Source organism: Propithecus coquereli, unplaced genomic scaffold, assembly GCF_000956105.1.
Source record: "Propithecus coquereli isolate 6110/MARCELLA unplaced genomic scaffold, Pcoq_1.0 Scaffold261, whole genome shotgun sequence".
NCBI classification, from domain to species: domain Eukaryota; kingdom Metazoa; phylum Chordata; class Mammalia; order Primates; family Indriidae; genus Propithecus; species Propithecus coquereli.
Window position 1 is genome coordinate 2,271,448 of NW_012148186.1, and position 19,161 is coordinate 2,290,608.

The window sequence follows — 19,161 nt, forward strand, 5'->3', positions numbered from 1 at the left end:
TGGATAAAAACCCACCTGCTGGGTCCACTCGTTCTTTCCGGGAGAATAAATGTTTCCTGGTTGTCCTTTCGAAAATAGTCTTACAGAGAGGCTCATAGAAGCAGCCCACCTTCCTAGCCCACAAACTTCCCATCCTGTGAAACTCGCATTGGCCCTCACTCGCTGACCAGTTTCTCCCCGGTCCTTCGCAGGGCGCCCGCCCTTACTCTGGCCCTTCCCTTCCTCCCCTCACCCCCGCGCTCTGGAAGCTGGGGCGGGTCCCGGCCCCCTGCCGCTGCTCTTTGCCCCGGGCCAGGGCGCTCCGGCTCGCCCACGGCGGCACTGGGCATGCTCAGAGGCAGCCGCGGGGGCAGGTTTGCTTCGCGGGCGCTCGCATTCGGCGGCGGGCGGGCGCTCGGCTGCAGCTGGAGCTCTAGCGCCCGGAGTTAGAGTTGCCGAGAGTTTCCCCCCACCCCTCCCTCTTCGCGCGCGGCAGCAGGAGCCGGCGCGGGAGCCGCGAGCGGCGGGGAGCCAGCACCCGGGGCGGCTGAGCCTTGTTCGGAGCCCGGGGCCGGAGCTCCGCGCGGGGCAACCCCCGGGGAGGAGCCTCGTCGGCTGGGACGCGTGCCGCGCACTGGCACGGACGGGACACGAGCCAGGCTGCACGGTAGGGCCCGGGCGTGGGGACCCGGGCGGGCTAGACGGAGGCCAGGCCAGGGGGGATGCGGTTGCAGCCGCCCTGGCTGTTGGGGCGCCCGGCGCTCCGTCCGATGCGGGCGGCCCGGGTAGGGGCCGGCTGCGGGGCTGGAGGAGTAGGCAGACGCCCAGAGAGATGCTTTCAAGTTGGCGGGTGGCGGGAGAGGGGGCTGCGCGCCCCGGCGCAGCTGTTTTGTGCGCGCAGAGAGGGACTTGGGTCCCTGCTTCGCTCCAGACCTGGGACCCGGTGTTTGGGCACGATTGGGCAAGCCGCGGAGCGGAACAGTTTTCTCCGAGAAAGTTGAGGATGGAGCCCTCTTTCCTCACTGTCCCTGCGGTAGGATGGGCCCCCGAAGGCGCCGGCTCGAGGCCACCAGTGTGGGGAACTCAGTGGGTCGCTGCGCCCCTAGGCTGAGCTCCCCTATCCCCGGCAGAAACCTGCGAATCACGCCAATCTTTGCGAACCTTGGCGTCTTCTAGGAAAATCATTGCTGCCAAAACTGTGGCGCGCTTTTCTGGCGGGCACGGCTTCCTGCCCCCTGGGCTCTTAGCACCGGGCAATGCCCCTTCTCCAGACCTCAGACGTGGTCAAGGGCGCCAGGCTCCGAATTCACGCCTGCAGTGCTCGCCGGAATCGTGCCTCACACGCACGGCGGGGCAACGTGGCTGGACTAGGTGGATGGCCCGATTTTTCCTCTAGCCCTTCCTAAGGTTTACAACCCCCTACTACCCCATCCCATTCATCTTCTCAGAGGACGGTACCTGGAGGTGGACAGTCGGAATGACATTGTTTTTAGGAGAGGGCGCCTGGGGTGTATCTGCCTTTGGTTCTGGCCCCAGGACTTTAAAAGGAACCTCCTCCCCTTTCTATTGTGCTTCCTCAGGGACTGGCTGGGAAAGAATAGGGCCGGTGGGTCCACAGGAACATCCACCTCATTCCACTGGCTTCTAAGATCGCGATCTGGGCGACCCCAGGACCCTGGAACTGGCATTGTGCAGATTGCAAGGGTGTGGAGGATGACGACGGTTTCCCCTGGCTCCACTTTTTTCACTTCTTGTTTTGAGTTTTGGGGTTTTGCCTGCACACTAGTCAGAGCTGTGCTGTCATAACCCTGGGGGTGGAGGAACTTCAGCCGAGGCAGTGAGCCGCTGTTCGCCTCGGAGGCTGCTAGTGGGAATCGGTCCAGAAATGATTATGCAGGCTAGAAATATGCCTCTCTTTTTTTCTTTTTTGGCTGAACACCTTGGCTGTTGAGTTTGTGTGTTAAGTTCTTAAAGGGACACTCTCATACTAAAGTGTCAGGATTTAGGGGCTCACCATTTGTGCTGCATGTTTTTCTCTGTTTTTTCCTTGGGGGTAGTCTGCTTTGGGGCAGATTTCCAGACGTGGGAATCACATGGTGTGGATACACTACACAGTTCTAGAGTCAGACCTGAGGTCAAGTTTCAGCTTTATAGCTGATGACAGTGCTGATGGTCAAAATATTAGCCACTCTGAACTTCAGTTTTCTCTTCTGTCAAATGGGAATAATGGTGGCCTTATCTCCCTCCATTAGAGGTTTGTTGTGAGACTTGGATGAAATAATGGAAATGAAAAGTGCTAAGAAACTTTAAAGCACCATTCAGGTCTTAGGTATTATCTCTGTGCGCTTTACTGAGGTAGTTTGAATTAATCTAAAATTATAACAAGACATTTAAGTCTTCTCTCTACCCACTCCTCATCAAGTGTTTTAGTTGCTTGAGTCTTTGGAAGTAGCTATTTACCTTTTTTGCCCACTCTATCTTAAAAATCCACCTGTCTTTTAAGTGTCAGAGCTCCAGTCCTCATATTTATCTGAGGGAAGCAGCATGATATAGATCAGGAGATGACCAGGGTTGATTTATCAACATTCATGGTCCTGGCCCCCAGAATTGGCACATCAGCAAGGCCTTGGTTTGAGATCCAAGGTTGATGAAGTCATCAGCAGACCCTGGGAACCCTTGACTTCTAATAGTGACCTTGAAGTAAGGACTCAACCCGCATCTGTGACATCAGTCTATGAGATTAAAATAAAAGCCAATGCCAGTTGGAGGCAAGAACAGGTGAGTTCGTCACTGGGTTAATAAGGCTTTAGCAGGCCGCTGAGCCACTCCAGGTGCTGTATCTTCCCTAATCCTAGGGTAGTGGTTCTCACACATGGGCATCAAAAGACCTTGAGGGCTTGTTAAACCACAGATTGTTGGGCTACACTGCCAGAGTCTGAGTCTCTAGGTCTAGGGTGGAGGTCTAAGAATTTGCATTTCTAACTTGTTCTAGGTAATGCTAATGCTGCTGTAGACCCTGCCTGTGGAATCACTCACTTACAGGTGAGAGTAAGAGAGATGAGCTTTGTTCTGAAATGTCGTTGTTTTACTACCTCATATATAAAGACAGATATTCTTTGGGGCACTTTGGGAAGTTAGTTGCCTTAAGCATTTTATATTCCAATACCTGTGCCACTTACAATTGTCCAGTTTTAATATTAATAATTCTGATTGCTCTTCAGATGAATGAATTTTACAAAAAGGTAGGATTCCCCCCTTCTTTTCACACTGTAAAATACTTAGTCTCTGGTTTCTAGATCACTCTTGGGTAGTCAGAGATTGGCGACCCTTATATTGATAAATCCAATAACTACCTTATTTCTTTCCTTTGGGGATCTCAGGCATTTGAGAAAAGAAGGTTACATACAATTCTGACCACTTGAATCTTGTAGTTGGAGGACAGATTAAATCATTTAGGAGCAAGTTTGGAAAGAATTTTCAGTGGTGTTTTCTCTGAATGGACAGCTGCCCCAGGCCTGGGTGGGCGGTGGGTGGCATGAAGTACACTCCACTTCAGATATCCCTTGGTAGTTAGACCCGGCAAAGACCTTTTGGAGGAAGGTGGTATTGGCAGTGGCTGAGACCCTCTCTCACTTTCGAAGGGGATGGAAGGCCAGCTTTCAGGGGCAGCTGTGCAGTATCAGTGTGGTGTCCTGTGTAATTTAGTTTATAATCAAGCACTGTTTTGACTCAACCCAATCTTCAGCTCTTCTTCTTGTCTCCCCAGCCATGGTTCTGTGCTGAGAGCTTGCCATGACTTACGATGACCTAGATTGTGGCCTTGAATTTTAACTGCTTTGCAACAGAGAGGCTTTGGGAGCCCGCTTGAGTCAGGAGGGTTTTTGCGATAACATCCTAAGGAAGAAATAAAGTTTATGTAATGTAGCACCCAAATGGACTAGGTTTTCGAGGAGGTCAGTCAGCACTTTGACTAGTTTTTGTGTTGTGCCAAAAGGGATCCCAGCTGACCATCATGCTTTATCTAAGCCCTCCATTTGTGCTTTGTTTTAGTTTTAAAATGATTAGCACTAGAGAAACCTATCAGTAAATCAGAAACCTATTCAAAAACTCAAGTGTACCACTTAGTGTTCTAATAGATAAAACTGCAAGGCCCAAACCTGTCTTCCTGACAGTAATCAGCACTCGGTGAAGGAATAGCCTTCAGGTTGTAATTCTTAAGATTCGTTAGCTGATTTAAATGGTTTCTCCCACTTAATATAAGTAGGGAACATTTCTATTTTAAAATTCCTTCCCATAACTTGATGTTTATATTTTGGGTGTTACCCCTACTTTTTGCTGCTGGGATTTTTTTCCAGTGTGAGGGAAGCCTCTTATCACTGTTGTTCACTTTTCTCAGTACATGATGTCTTTGCTCCCTTTAATAAATCTGTTGTGAGGTAGTCATTGTGATACTTTATTTCTCTTTGGTCATCAGGGCTGTTGTTACTGGGTCACAGAGAGTCAAGGCCCATTCCTGGAACACTAGTCTCAGTGTTCCTAGAGGGTGCTTTTAAAGTAAAACTCTGGTTAAACTGCACTAGCTCAGTTCTAAGATGTACTTTTTCCAATTTCAGAATCTAGATAGGTCTTTAAAAACTATGAACACATTTAACGTACAGTTTCTCTTGTTCTTTTTCTGTAACCTGGCATGTTAATAGAATGTCGACCAATTGGTGGCATCCTAAAACAAAGCAAATTTAGTTACTTCCCCAGTAGAAAATATGGTTTCTATTCCATGCTGTCCAGCCAATAGACTTGAGCAGCAATCGAATTAGCTCAGCAGTTCCCGGAGTATGTTGGAAGAATGTTGTTGGTGTGGATGGTAATAGGGGTGCTCTTAGAAAGGACGTATCAATTTGGGAAACACTGTCTATTATTTTTTCCTCTTATAGAGATTCTCAACATGGGCATCATTATATCAAAGACTCTGAGAAGTACTATAGTTAACAATATTAACAATAATAACTTGGTTATGTTTATTTAAGTCAACGTTTCCCAGAACGCTGAACATTTTCAATGTTATGTAAGTATCCTTCAGGACTCCATCACTAAATTACTACATTCCAACAATTCTAATATGTTGTTTAACACCATCTACAGGTAGGGTGGTTTCACTTAGTGTAATCTCTGATATATAGGGTCATACATTAAATATAGATATTAATTGATGAATGTACTCTATAGGTGATTACTTGTTTTTTATTTCAGAGTAGGGAGGAACATTTTAAGCTGTGGTGGCAAAGAAAGTCTCCATGAAGGAGCTGGATTGTGCTAATGTAAATGGTGGGTAGCACTTTTCTAGAGAGAAAGGGCATTTTAGGTTGGGGGATAGTGAAGCAGGAGTGTGAAGACTTGTATTTGCACCTGTATATAAATAATTTTCAGCACATACAAGAAAAAGGATTGTGCCTAGCACCGTGTGAGACTTAGTGAATCTGTGGTGGTGGTCGAATAACCTATTAAGTTCTTTCTTCTGTAAATTCACTGAAGTGGCAGAGGAGTTCTAGTGATGACAGGAGAGCATGCTGAGGACAAGCAAGAGTGGAGGCACAGCACTCAGGATGAAAGCAAGGGGGCGTGCATGGGACGGAACTCCAGAATTTAAGTATTCCTGGGCCATTAATCATTAGGGAAATGCAAATCAAAACTGCTGTGAGATACCACTTCACACCCACCAGGATGGCTAGAACCAAAAAGACATAATAACAAGGGGAGGATATGGAGAAATTGGAACCCTTGCACATTAGGTTGCTGACGGGAATGTAAAATGGAGCAGCCACTTTGGAAAACAGTTTGGCAGTTCCTCAAAATGTTAAATATTGGCTTCCTAATGGCCAGTTCCACTCCTGGGAATATACCCAAGAGAACTGGAAACACATTCATGCATACACTTGTATACGAATATTCGTAACAGCCTTATTCTTAATAGCCCAAAAGTGGAAACAGCGCAAATGTTCATCAACTGAAGAATGGATAAACAAAATGTATATCCATACAATGGAAAACCATTCAACTATAAAAAGGAATGAAGTTTTGATTCATGTTACAATATTGATAGACCTTGAAAACATGCCTTGTGAAAGAAGCCAGCCACAAAAGGCCACATAGTGTATGATTCCATTATGAAATGTCAAGAATAGGGAAATCCATAGTGACAGAATTACATTAGTGGTTTCTAGGGGCTGGGGAGAAGGAGAAATGGGGAGTGTCTGTTGATGGGTGTGGGGTTTCTTTTTGGGGAGATGAAAATGTTGAGGAATTAAATACGGTGATGGTCACACAACTTTGTGACTACACTAAAGACTACTGAATTGTACATCTTAAAAGGGTGAATTTATGGTGTATGGATTGTATCTCAACTTAAAAAAAAAAAGAAGAAGAAGGTGGCTGGGGCCAAAGGAGAGTGGAAAAAAGTGAGGAGAAAAGTCCAGGGATGGGGTGTCAGTTTCAGGTCAAATTTTCTGCTACTGGGAAAAAATATCTGGATTATTCGTTTCTCGTTGTTTGTCTTTGCGTCTTCTAGGATTATCCTGCTACTGTCTCATCCAAAAGTCCTTTCTCTGAGTTAAAAGGGTTTTGTTTCAAGTTGCTCCTGAGTCAGTGGGATAGTTTTCATGGCAAATGCCTTATCTTTAAATTTGAGTGTGTTTCTGGATTTCCTTCTGGAGACGAATTCCATAATTAGGCTCCCTTGTGTGATCCACCAGAGGGCATGCTCACTATGCAGCTTGTGTTTTGCTTCTCCCCTAAGATTTGACTGTGGTAGACATTTCAGTGTCATCTTCTAATTCATTTGGGGAACTCTGTCAAGAATGTTCCCTGCCTGTTTTTAAAAAATCTGACTGTATCCAAACAGGGTTCGTGGGGTACTTGGCATTGCATGAACATCAACATATTTAAGTGCAAGAGTCATGATACTAAATGAGGTTTAACCCACTGGGGCTGGGGCATTTGAGCCCTGGATAGAGACACTCTTCTCTCTTTAGCAGTGTGGTATAGCTGCATTTCTCAAATGTGTTTTCAGGAAGCACTTGCCGATTTTATCAGATTGCTGATTTTGAGTCATTGGGCCTGGGATGGGTTCTGATATTCTGCAGTTCTAACAAGCTCCCCCAATGTGGATGCTGCTGTTCCGTGGATCACACTTTGAATAGAAAAGATGGCTTTGGAGTGGGTCAGAGCTGAGTGTGAAATATGGCTCCACTGTTGCTGTGCTGTGGGACCTTGGACAAGGTAATTAACATCTGAGCCACAGTTTCTTACCTATAAGATCAGAGTAAGACCGAACACGTAGAAAGGTGCCTAGCATGATGTGCCTGGAGTGCTACATGTTATTTGCCTTCTGCCCATAGGGACCAAGAATTCCATGGTGAGGATTAAGGAACAAAACATGGATGAAAGCCAAGGCCAAGAGGTTTTTGATTTGTGGGCGGGGTTAGTATGAGGACAGGGTGTAGGAGACACGGTATGAATCCTAGTTCTCAGGGCAAAATTAATTTGTTTATTAGTTTTCAAATTATTGTAGCTTTGTTCAGGTCTCTGTGTTAGTGTCAGCTGAGTCCAGATCATTTTTAGTCCACATGTTTGGACTTTACTCTGCTGTCATGGAGTTGGTTTCTTTTTGACCATAAAGTCATCCCAGTTGTAGCACCATCTCAGTTGGTGCTACAGTTCCTTGGTGTGGGGGGATCTGCCCATCCTGGCCTAGCTGCTTTCTATTCTCACTTACATTTAGCTCATAGGAAAGCCAGAGGAAATAAAGGGAGCGAAAATGCAAACCTTTGAGCTTCATTAGCAGCATGAGTTAAAGTTTCCAGGGATGAGGTTGAAAATATTTGCTTTATTGTTGACTTCAGAAAATCTGGGCCTTTCATTAGCTTACCTCCCATGAATCTATTAACTCTGGGAAAGTTAAATTGAATTAGGTTAATGGGGAGCACTTGGAGAGGAAGAAGTGGGAACTAAAACCTGACATTGGCTGCTATTCTCCCACCTGGAGCCTGTGCCGTTTGCTCTCATGACTCACAGCTTCCTCTGTCTCTGTATGGGATAAATTCGCACCCCACTGGCCCGCCTTCCTGGTGGGGTGGGCTTGTGGGCACCTCTGTAAAGTATACACGTTACTCTACAGTGCTGGCTCCGGGCATTGTGTCCTCACAGGTTAGGAAGGTGAGTTGGTGATTGTTAACTTTTGTTCTGTTTCTGTCCCCTTTATCATTTGAAGTGGGAGGAAATAAGAGATTGTGTTTACATTTCAATTAAGTTGACAGATCCTGTTAACTTTCTTCTGGGAAACAATATACACAAATAGTTTTTAAGACTTAAACTAACAAAGCCACAAAGTGCAATAAATCAAACTAGTTTCCAGCCTTCATATCTTGACTTTCATTGCTCTCCTACCCTGTTTGACCCTGTTCCTCCTCTTCGTTTGACTTTTTCATGGATTGGCAGGTTTGAGTCTTTAATGCCTGATGACTTCGAAGAAAATGAGCTTGTTCACTTTGTTACAATGCCAGGCATGTTGCACCAACATCAGATCATCAAAGATAAGATATTTGGGTTGAAGCCTAATACACTAGGCTTTACTAGGACTTACTGTCCTTCCAGAAGGTGGAGGTGGAGGTGTTGTTTGGAAGTGAGAATTATCTGATTCCGTTGGCAGGTGAATATGTGTGCTACGATCCAGTCACCCATAACCCCAGTCTGGTAAGGAAGCTTGGTCAGACAGGGTATATATAAGGGAGCTGTCCTTTGTTTTTAGACTGCCTGGGAATGTGTTACCTTGTATAGTCTAAGCTAAAAGCCAGTAGTACCTAGTGGTTGAGAAGTGAATATTATTCTTGAAGAATTAATCTACCCTGTCATTAAATAGCAATAAGGAAGCTGTCCTGTGGCTGAGAAGAAGCTGGGAGTATGAAGCTGGGTGTTCCTGAAGCAAGTCCTTTGAAAATTAAATCCTTATACAACTATAACAATAATTAACAACTCTAGCTTGGAGATAGGAAGTTGATACCTATATAAAGAGCTCAAAGCTAATAAAGTGGACATTTCTCCCAATTTTACCTGCTGGGAAGTGAGACTTCCACATCCTTTTCTGACATTGCCAACCACATACCCACTGGTCTGTCTACTAGTTGATTTTTAAATGGAACAGGGAATCCTGAACTCAGATACCTTTTTTAGGAATAGCCTTTTCTCTCAAACCCCACTAGACTGTGAACTCCTTCCTGAGGATATAAATTAGCATGTCTGGCATACGGTGAAGAATCAATAAAAATACGTTGAGCTGGACAGCTGCTTTTCTAATGGGATTCCCCTTCACTATCTAGTCTTATTTTTTTTTTTTTTTTTTTTGTCAAAAAGAAACCAACTCCGTGACATAAAAATAATAAATTTTTATTTAACATTTACCTAGTGATTGTTGTGTGCTAACATAGTACACAGTTCTAAGCACTTTACAAATATTGATTCCTTTCATCCCCACAACAAGCTCGGAGAGTAGGTCTTGTCACGTGTCCCTATTTTACAGTTGAAAAGACTGAGGTAGAGAAAGGCAGAGTAGCTTCTCCAAGGTCCCGCAGTGGTGTGTAGCAGCAGCAGTAGACTCCCCTTTTCTCCCTGCTTCAGCTCTCGAGTATCAGCCTCCTGCCCTTTTCCTGAGAGTTGCAGGGAAATAAGACCAGACACTCCTTTCCATCTTCCCTTTTGTCCACCTCCCTTGTCCCCTACCTCCTTTCTGCCCACTCTCAAGTTCCAGAAAAATGACTAGAGTTTGGAAAGTAAGAGGTATAGGACTGTGGCTCATTCGTGTGGGCTCAGGCTTGGGGTGAGGCCATTCACACAGGGGCTGCTTAGGATGAACTCCATTACCTGGGCAAGGCTGGGACCTCTTGTCCTAGGCCTCTGAGCTTGTCAGGTTGCAGCCATATGACCTAGGTCACTGCCTCTCAGACCTTCTGTACATGTGATCACCTGGGCATTCTGACAAGTTCGAGATTCTGAATCACTAGGTCTTGGGCGGGGCCTGAGAGTCAGTGTTTCTAAGAGGCTTCCAGGAAATGAAGAAGGCTAGTCCTTGGACCAAGGCCATAGAGGAGCCGAATCTGTGTGGGGCCAAGCCTGGTATTCCAAGCACCTTCTTGCCTGGATAAGGCCTAATTCCTAACCCGGGACCAAGAGAGACATGAGACGTCCAGAGAGATATACACCAAGAAACTTCAAATTGCATGAATGAAGTCAGTCAGAAAGCAGCTGAAGACAGAATGAGAGAGAAACTGAGAGTAAAGGAAACTTGATGCCTCCAGAATGAAAAATGTGCCTCATTTCCACATGAGCTGAGAAGCTCTCTACTCTTGATATAAAGCTTATTATAGAGCAGCTCTGGTGATACAGCTGTGAGAATGAAAAGTATGATAACTTCCTATTTGAGTTGAAATGAAATCTCATAAAGAACCTATGCTGCTGACCCCCAAAACTCTTAAAGTAACCCCCCAATGCTCCTCACCCTCTTCCTAAGTCTCCTCAAGTTCTCCCTGCCCTTCAACTCATCTGCTGTGGTATGTGATGATGTCCTGAGAATGAATGTTGGGATACCTGTTTATGGTTACAAAGTACTCTCCTGTACTCTCATGGTGTCTCATCTGATTCTTGTACTTAATTACCCAGTTTTTTGTGTTTTTTTTTAATAGACCTGTGGCCAATAGAGTCCAACTCCCTCAGAATCACAGGCTCACAAGGGACAGAGTCGGGAGCAGGCCTGAAGGTGGGAGCGTGACGTGATGTTTCTTGCTCTTTATGCTAGGCCTGACTGCTTAAATACATTTATGCCAGTGGACAGTTTCAGTGGTGCTCCCTGTTTGACTTTGCACAGGAAGAGACATCTAGAGGGGTTTGCTTTTTTGAAAAAAAAAAAAAAAAGTTATTGAAGTATAACAAGCATAGAAACAAGTATAAATTATGTGGGTCCAGTTCAGTGAATTTCCTTTTAAGGGTCACATCTGTTTAATCTTCACAGCGATCAAGCAAGAAAGCAACACTGGCATCCCCCGTGCCCCTTCTAGCCGCTTCCTCCTCCGTGGCAGCCACTGCACTGACTTCTCACACATAGATCACTCCGGCCTAATTTTGAGCTTTGTATACATGCACTCATCCTTTCATTTGAATTTATACCTGGCTTTTTGTTTTTTAAAAATTTTGTTTATTTTTAATTGACAAATGTATATATTATCATGTACATGATGTCTTGATACATGTATACACTGTGGAATTAGTAATCAATCTAATTAACATATTCATTACCTCACATACTTAGCGTTCATTTGTGGTGAGAACACTTAAAATCTACACCCTTGGCAATTTTAAGTATATGATACATTGTTATTAACTAGAATCACCACTTTGTACAATAGATCTCCTAAACTTACTCCTTCCTGTTTAACTGAAACTTTGTATCTTTTGACCAACAACTCCCCTATTCCTCTATCCTCAGCCCCTGGTTACCACCATTCTACTTTCTGCTTCTATTTGGGTTCATATGTCTGGCTTCTTTCCCTTGATTTTGTTCGTGAGGTTCATCCATACTTTGTATGCAGCAGTAGTTTATTCCTTTTCATTGTTGGATAGTATTCCTTTATATAAACATACCACAATTGCTGATGGTAGATGTTTGAATTGTTTCCAGTTTTTGGCTGTTGTGAATATTGCTGCTGTGAACATTCATGTGTGTCTTTTGGTGAATATAGGGTTGTATTTCTGATTGTGTGTGTGTGTATATACAGCTGCTGAGTCCTAAGATGTGAATAAGTCCAGCTTTAGTAGGTACAGCTGAACACTTCTCCAGTGTGGCCCTTTATATGCCTATCAGATATCAGATGTGAGTAAGAGTTCTGTTGCTCATATTCTTGCCAGCACTTCATCTGAAAAGTCATTTTAATTTTAGCCATTTCGATGCTTGTGTAGGGGTCTATCATTATGGTTTTAACTTACATTTCTCTTTTTGCCATTTGAAGTTAGCATGTTTGCATGTGTGTATTGGCAATTTTTTTTTTTTTTTAAGAGCTAGGGTCTTGCTCTATTGCACCAGCTGGAGTGCAGTGGCATCATCATAGCTCACTGTAGCCTTGAACTCCTGGGCCTCAAGTGATCCTCCTGCCTTGACCTCCTGAGTAACTGGGACTACAGGTGTGTACTACCACCCCTGACTACTTTTTTTTATTTTTTGTGGAGACGAGGTCTCCCTATGTTGCCCAGGCTGGTCTTGAACTCCTGGGCTCAAGCAATCTTCCTGCCTTGGCCTCCCAAAGTACTGGGATTACAGGTGTGAGCCACCATGCCTACCCTAATTTGAATATCTTTTGTGAAAAGTCTCTTGCTTATTTTTCAATTGTGTGGTTTTGTGTGTGTGTGTGTGTGTGTGTGTGTGTGTGTGTGTATGTGTTTTGTATTTTTAAAAACACAGAAAGAGTTCCATGGAACATTTGTGAAAAGTGTTGAAATCTATAGTCATGGGGTTTACCTGTCACTGATAGCTGATTATATCCTCAAGTGTTTCTGGGGAAGGAAGAGGAGGACAGTGAATGATATGTACAGGCATCCAACCCTTTAGCAAGGAAGCTAAGGGTATGTGGCCCAGGGCAACTATAAAGTTATGAAGCCACTTGAAAGCTTAAAACATGTAACCTGCAGATGAGTTTGCCTTTTGTAGAAGTCACTCTAGTAAACCAACTACAAAAGTATTGCTGAAAACGTTTTGTAATTACTTTCAGTATATATCTTTTTGAATATTTTTAGTTGCTTTCAAAATGACCTTTGAGCATGTATGTGACTTGGAAAATAGCAAAAGACCTCTCAGATCCCAGTCCTGTGAATAAGGAACATGCTTCATGGTGACTTCAAAAAAAAAGCATTATTTATAAGACTTGTCTGTAAAGGGATGCAACTTCCCTTCTTGGGGGAGACTAGAGATGTTAGGGAAGAAGAAGGCACCAATTTGGTGATCTCTTTTAAACTGGACAATAATTTATGAGGTATTTACTATTTTGAGTATTCTCATTTTATAGATGAAAAGTCAGGGTGTAGAGAGAGAAAGAGAACACAGTTTAGGAGTCAAACTTCACTGTCTCACCTTTTCCTTTTCCCTACTCTGCCTCTGCTCTGACAAGTGTTGAATGAATTACCAAACTCTGTTACAGCCGGAAAAACACATGCTGATGAAGGTCTGTCCTGTTACAGAGCCCCAGGAACTCGACTCGGCCTCTGGTCTCTACGGGATGGGGCTGTGTGGGGACAGGAGTCCTCAGTGGCCTGTGTCGGGCTTCGGGACGCACATTCTTCCTAAACACAATTTCTGGGGTCCTGTTGTTCACAGGAGCTCTTCAGGGGTTTTCAGTGTCCTGCCAGGGCTCAGAGTTTGACCCATAGGCCTTGCCGTATCTGCTCCTTTTTCTTCCTAACTGGCAAATAACGACCCAGGAAATAATTTAAGACATGTTGATGAATAATGTCACTGTTGGAAATTATATTCTGTGTAAAAAATAGTCTTTTTCTGGATGGACAGTTGTATAAAATCTGACCAGTAGAGGCAGAATATTGCTGAGTTCTTTATTGTTCATTCATTCCTGATCTTAAAAGAAAAATCACCCATTGGTTTTCCCTGAGACAAAGCGGGTTAAAGTCTTTGGTGTGCAGTAAAGACTTTCGGAAATTATTCCTGAAATGAAAAGAGTGCCCTAGGCAGCTGAGCCTGGGGCATTCAGCTGCCCCTGAGAAACACAAACATGCAGTTGGCCATCCCAGAGGCTGGTTCTCACGCATCCTGGATCATGGGCCCCACCAAACTGGCCTCTTCCACTGAGACTGGGAATATTGTCTAAAAGCTGAGGACATAGAAAGCAGAACTACAACCTGTTTTTCTGGTTTAAAGTAGTAGTGAAGAAGCCTCTAGACTTCTCTTGAGACTTTACAGTTGAGTAGTTTCTTCATTTGGTGATTTCTTTGACACCTTTAATGCTGCACCTCCTTGGTTTTCACGACAGAGTACTGGGTTGTGGGTAAGTAGATAGCCAAACTTCCTACACAGATTAGAATTTTATTTCATTCATTTTCATACTATATTCCCTGGATAAAATGAAGAGTCTGAGAAAAAGAATATGAGAACATTTTAATGAAATTCTCCTCTGGTAAGAGATTCATTTTCATCCCACGTTTAATTTCTGTAGAGGATTCCCCAGCAGGTGTGATGAGCCAGTGTTACCAAGGAGCAGTTACCCCCCAGGGGCTGTGAACACTTGATGTGGCCACCATCTAAACCCCTTTTCCTACCAGATTATAGTATCCTACACACGTGTGTAGGTTGTACACGTCGGGTTTGGACTTGGCTGGTTGACATTTGGACTTATGATTCACCTCCTGCCAAAAGGAAGAAACTTATAAATAGTGCTTTGTATTTTGAATTTCACAGCGTGCTGAGTAAACACAAAGTATACATTGTGATAGGAGGAGTAGAGGACCTCCCACATCCTTATTTTTTGAGTGGGTGTAACTAATGACTAGTTCCTGGACGTGTAAATAGGATGTAGGTCAGGTTCCACTGTTGTATCCGGCAGAGGTGCAGTAAACACTATCTCCCATAGACAGCCGCGTTACCTTACAGGTACAACTGTCTAAAGTTTTTTGTTTTTTTTTTTCTGAGAATTTTTCATAGAAGTTTTATTTATAAGCCTTTGGTTTGTGAATAAGGATCTCATTTCAAGGAATACCTGAGGCTTTCTCCATGTGATATTAATTACACTAATATTAATAGTTAATGGTTGTACTATGTAGTGTGCTGGGTACTGGTGCTGAGGACATTTTTTGATTTCTTTCAACTCTCTTAAGAGACTTGTTGCTATTATTAGCTTCATTTTGCACAATCGGAAACCAAGGCTCAGAGAAGTCGTCCCTTGGTCCCAGGGCCACCCAGCTCATCAGTATGACTCCTACCATGCCATGCTGTACCGAGGCAGTGAGTGACTAGAGAGTATGGCCAGAACCTGGGGCTATTCCCGAAAAACTGGATATCAAAAGAAAGAAGATCAGACACTTATTAATAGGAAGTATATTGATATGAGCAACTCCTGCATTTTAAATATGCTCAGCTTAGGCGAGGGATAGGAAAATTAATTGTAGAGGATTTTGAGAAGAAACACATTTTTGGAGGACAGAGACTCCATTGACATTTAAAGAAGGGGGAAAGATTTTCAGCTTCTCCTAAGGGTGATGGACCTCTATCCTGGAAGGGCTTCCGCAGAAAGATACGGTACTTGTCCACGGGTGTTAGGGAGCAATTTTACCTGGAACAAATGTTTTGGTGGGTTCGTGGGTATTACCAGTACCTCTTTCTTCTGCCTCTGGCAAAAGCAAACTTGCAGGGCCAAGCTCCTATGCAGAGCCCCACATCTTCCTTTGTCTCTATTTCTCGTCCCAGCTTGGGTGAGGAGAAAGGACAGACAAAGATATCATAATCCCACTCCCTTTCCTCCCAGGGACACAACGTTATGGTGCTGTGTTGAGGTGAAGAGACCCCAGGAAATTCCTCTTTAAAATCCTGCAGGGTTCTGTATTTGCATCTTTCTCAGGCACCTTTTTCACTTTTGTTTTGTATTGAACTTATCTCTGTCTTTTCATTCATTCAGCAAAAGTACATACTGTGTGTAACCAGTTTCCATGGTGAGCAAAACCAGACAAGGTTTCCACTTTTATAGAATTTTTTAGAAGTGGCTGTATACAAAAGTAATTGCATAAAGTGTTACGTGACAACAGTTATAAGTGCTCCATGGGGTACGTGTTTGAGAGGATATGGCCTAGTCAGGGAAATTGGGGCAGCTTTCCTAAGGGAGTAATGGTGAGCTGAGATCTGATGGATGAGTAGGAGTTAAAAAGGGAGGAGATGACATTACAGAGGTGGCAGAATGTGCAAAGGCCCTGTGGTGGGAGGGACATTGGCATGAGGGAGGGACAGTAAAAGGCCCCTGTGGCTGGGAGTGGAGGATAATAGGTATGAGACAGTCTTTTTCCTGGAGCCATGAGGGTTCCTAACATGAATTTGAAGTGATCAGATGTACAAGATACACTTTGGTTGCAGTAAAGGGAATGGTTGAATGAATTATAGGGGTCCAAGAGAAGATATGAATGGGCTAGTTTAGACGGTAGTGTAGAGCAAAATGTTGGTAACCTGACCAGGGTGGTGAAGATGGAGAGAACTCAGTGGAGATGTAGAGAAATAGAGGTGATATGACTGGATGTGATGATGATTTGGGAAGTGCACAGTGAGAAAGATGGAGGCACCAGAGACAGCTGGCTCTAGCTGGCATGATTGGATGATGGTGGTGCCATTGCATGGATAGTCATATCTCCTCGAGTAGACCATAGGCTATTTGATAGCAGGATCTTTCTCTAATTTAAGTTTGAATCATCATAGTGTACCTTATGGTAGGACTTGGTTAACTTTAGTTTAATGTATCTGAGTAGGAGGAGTTTCTTGAGATAGATGGCACGCGTGCTTGGTGGGAAGCAGCAGTTAGTGTACCAATTAGTGTGACTAGGGCAAGAGAAAAGGTCCACAGTTGGAGTAGAGCCCCAAAGGCATTTAACTATATAGGGCTGTGCCTTGAATATTCAGGAAGCATTTCCAAATCATTTTGAACCTCTCAGCACTTAGAAATCTGTATTTTTCCATTTATGCTATATTTAACCCTTCTGATCGTCAGTTTCTCCATCTGTGGGATAAGCCTAGTAACACCAGCCTTCTGGGGTGGCTGTGAGGGTTATATTTAACAACTGAAATGTGAGGGGTTTTAGGTTAATTGAAGGATTCTGTCCATCTGTGCTTGCTTTCCCCTGTACTCCTCCCCACCACTGGTGGGCACTGCCTCCCCGAGGGCACAGCCCCACGATGACAGTTGACTTAGTAGATGAGGCATTGCTCTTGGGTGAGTGCTTGTGCTTAGCTAAATGCCTCTGTTTCTTTTCTCACCCAATCCTTCTGTAAAATGACGAGTTAGTGGGTGAGTTTTTGGTTGATATGATTCTGAAGACGTGGGGAGAGATGAGTGAAAGATAGGTTAGATCTAGTTTCTTTTTTATTGAGATTGTTTTCAGATGTCAGATCCTAGAGTTCAGAGTGGGCTGAGGACAAGTGATTTCTTAGTCCCAATCCTCAGGGTAGAGCAATGCGAGATGACCCACCACCAACCTTCCTGAAGACCAGAGAGAGGATAATTCCAGTGTGGTGACTGCCATTTGGAGCACTCCCATCATGCTTTATTCCTGCAGAGGAGAATGCCCGCACCACGTTCGGGACTTTGTCTGAAATGATTTGCCTGTTCTTGGTCTGTTTTCCTCTTATTTGCGTCTATTGTCTTAGTAGGTTTTGCAATTCAAGACTCTTTATTTTTTCCATCTGTCGCTTCAAACATTCTTTCTGTCTGTATTTCTTTCTGTCTTTACCACTGTATTTATTCTTTATTTTCCACTTTTCACTCTCTTTTGAAACTCAGTGATACTCTTGTCCATTTCTTCCTTTAGTTGGAAGCAGGGCGTTTCTTAGGCTCTTTCTTAGGTCCTAGAGTCACCTTGTGGTATTTCTACTCTACTGTACTGATGTGTTGTCCTAAGCATGCTATCGATAAGCATGATCCTCTTTAAAAATAGCTAGAAATAATGGGAAATAATAGTACATGCCAGATTATCCTTGTTTGTCCTGTACATTGGGATATATAAAACTGAGCAAAAAAAATTCCTTGGAAGATACATATAGGCATCTTTCAAAAATGTTTTGTACTACTCAGTCATTTTTATGTCATAAACTGGCATTTTCATAAAAATAGAGGTTTACTCTTGTGCTGAGATGATTGAAGCAGATTTATTGTCTATTTTTTTTTTAACTTTTATCTTTGAAATAGGGAACTTATTTATTTCTAGAAAGGATCTATTCTGTGTATATCATAAAATCCATTGTTTTTAAGCAGGAAAAGGCCTTAAATATCTAATTAACCATTTTGTCTTTTCTTCTCACATTCTCTTCTTTCTACATACTTCTGTTTCACAGGTTAGGAAACTGAGTCTGTACAGTTCTACCATGAATCAATAGTAAACTCAGGGCTCTTAATTCCAACCTCTTGATTTCTTGGCTTATTGCGATATTCTAGAATTTTAAAATATTTCTAAGCCTCTTCATTTTAAAATCTAACTTTCAGTTTAAAGTCATTCACTCTTAGAAATGGTTTCCTTGCTTTCTATTATATTAACCAAAGCTTTAATTGGTTCAGTACAAGGGGAGAACTAAGCAATGGCTTTGTCATGTTCTAACATTAATATAAAGATTTATAGCACTATAAATAATTATTGAATTTGGCAATATAATTGGTGTGTGTGAATAAATAATTTTGAAGTATACTGATACTTTATAGTACACTGGTGTGGCCAAATTTCCACTTGTAGGAAATGGGATATGTGTTGAAACCTATTGTCACTTCTCTATCATCTTGGTCTTTATGAGGGGTGAATCCTTCAACTTGTGATTTGTTTCACTCTGAATTTGTGCAGGAAATCAGAACGTGTCTCATTAATTATCATATAGGGTGTTGGGAAATTCTCTTAACAGTTAATTTAAATCCACCTTAATTAAAAATAAAGAACATGTTATGTAACAACAGGATTTTGTTCTTTCTTTTAAAGAGGAGGTGGGAATCCATGAATCAGATGAAGACAGGCCACAAAAATTTCAGAAAGCATGAGGATTACAGCCTTAAAGGCCCAGGAGCAGTGGATAAGAACTCATCAGTGCTGTCAGCCTTTATTGTGCCCTGGTGTTTAAGTGGATATTGAAGCTATGTGTAACCGGCGATCTATGATCTAGCTATTTCCCTTTAAAAGCTGTTTAAAATCAATTCTCCTGTTTCCTTGCCCAGCACAGCAAGCATTTTGTTTACTATACTGCCCCTCAGAATGAAGAACCCTTGAAGCAATACTGTTTTATCCTCAGCTTAAGGTCTTAGAGTCATGAATAATTGGCAGATATTGGCCTTTAAAAAAGGCAAGAGACTAGTTGTTAGAATCCACAGGGCTTGTAGTGGGATAAGGGTGCTTAGAGGAGAGCTGGGAAGG

At 43.3% G+C, this 19,161-nt stretch overlaps 1 protein-coding gene across 1 annotated transcript in view; it reads left to right on the forward strand.

The window, feature by feature from the left end:
• The first annotated feature begins 3,009 nt into the window (after nucleotides 1-3,009).
• Nucleotides 3,010-19,161, forward strand: part of STXBP6 (syntaxin binding protein 6 (amisyn)) — a 248,733-nt gene continuing 232,581 nt past the window's right edge. The window contains exon 1 of the mRNA XM_012647300.1: nucleotides 3,010-3,021. The gene's annotated coding sequence lies outside the window, so the exon portion shown is untranslated. The remainder of the gene's footprint in view (nucleotides 3,022-19,161) is intronic.